The following is a 1,889-nucleotide window of genomic DNA, read 5'->3' as shown; positions in this document are numbered from 1 at the left end:
ACTTTTAAAAAGTTATAAATAATTAAACTAAAAAAAAAGAAAGAAAGGAGAAGTAGTGTGTCCATTTGAAACAGGATTCCTACCCAAAACAGACTGGAACCGAGAGTTACAGCAACAACAGAAGTGGTGGAGAATCAGGACCTACATATATATAGGAGACGAATGAGCAGCTAGGGACCCAGGAAGTACACCTAAGATGGTTACTTTAAAGGAGTTATGTCTTCTTCTAGGTACTGGTATAAGATGAAACTGGCATCGTTTCAAAAGGTTTATGTGTTGACCTGAATGTACTATGAATGAGAAATGTGTTGAGTTTAGAGTGTTTATCTGAAAGTATTTGATGGATATTGAATGCTGCTTCTGTGTAGTGGTGTAAAATGTTATGATGGAAATTAATATTGGATATTGCAGGTGACAGAAAGCCTGTAACTCTGCCTTTGGCCAGTACTTGACTGCCTGTGTTAAAAGGGGAAAGACAATTTACCCTAGAGAAATGCAACCTTGTTGAAAGTTAAGTGGAGAAAAGATTTAAAATCAGAGCAAGCCACTTGTCTTTTATGTAGTTGGAAAGATGAACTGGGATAATTTTTAAAGGTTTATGAATATAAGATTATTGAAGTTGGTAAAAAAAAAATTTTAAAACAAACCAAAGACCTAAAAGCAACAGTTAAAACTATTAAATTCTTGGAAGAAAATATTGGCACAAATCTTCATGACTTTTAATTAGACAATACAGTCTTAGCTATTACACCAAAAGCACAAAAAAGATAAGCTAGAAAATTTGGTTATCATCAGAATGAAGATTTTGTGTGTGTGTGTGTGTTCCAAAAGACACTATTAAGAAAGTGTAAAGAAGGTAGCTCTGGTGGCCTAGTGGCAAGAAGCTGCACTGCATTCCCAAAGGCTTGAGGTTCAAATCCTCCAGCTGCTTCTCTGGAGAAGGAGGGGCAATTACCTCCTATGCCAGTCAGATCTGATTTGACAGTACACAACAAGAAAGAAAGGGAAAATAAATAAATAAGAAAGTGAAGAGACAAACTTCAAAATAAATGTTAACTATCTGATACAGCAACCAACTCAACTTGGTTTTTTTGTGAGACAATATTTACTTCTCTTAAGAAAATTTATAAAAAGAAGAACTCTTTTAAGTCAATAATGAGATTAATCCACTTCTAAAACTGGGCAAAAGATTTGAGTAGACTTTTCTCCAAATGACCACTAAGTACATGAATACACACTCAACATCATTACCTTTTATGAAAACGTAAATTAGATCACAGTGAAATAATGCTTCATACACACCAGAATCATAACACATAAAAAAGAGATAATAACAAGACTTGGGGAGAATATGGAGAAATTGGAAACTTTGCATACTGTTGGAACTCTGTGGCCTTGTGGATAAAGAGTTGCACTGACAACTGAAAAGTGGTAGTTCAAAACCACCAGCTGCTTCATGGAAGAAAGATGGACAATCTCCTCCCAAGTGATTTATAGTCTCTGAAAACCTGCTGGAAGGTCATCCATTAGTCAGTATTGACTCAATGACAATGAGTCAGTTAATCAATCAATCAGTCATCAATAAGTCATACATTACAATGACATATAGACCAATGGACCAGAATTGAGAATCCAGGAACGGGCCCAGTTATCTATGGTCAACTGATATTTGACAAAGAAATAAAACCTATAAAATAGGCAAATGACATGCTCTTCAACAAATGGTGCTGGCCAAACTAGACTGCTACCTGCATAAAGCTGAAATAGGATCCACATCTCACACCATACACAAAAATCAGCTTAAGGTGTATCAGAGACCTGGGAGTAAACCCCAAAACCATAAAGTTCATCAGAGACAAACCAGAATCAAGCTTAGACGGCCTAGTCTA

This window comes from Elephantulus edwardii, unplaced genomic scaffold (assembly GCF_000299155.1).
Source record: "Elephantulus edwardii isolate Elephantulus edwardi_28Jun2011 unplaced genomic scaffold, EleEdw1.0 scaffold00095, whole genome shotgun sequence".
NCBI lineage: Eukaryota > Metazoa > Chordata > Mammalia > Macroscelidea > Macroscelididae > Elephantulus > Elephantulus edwardii.
Note: the sequence above shows the minus strand (reverse complement) of the source record.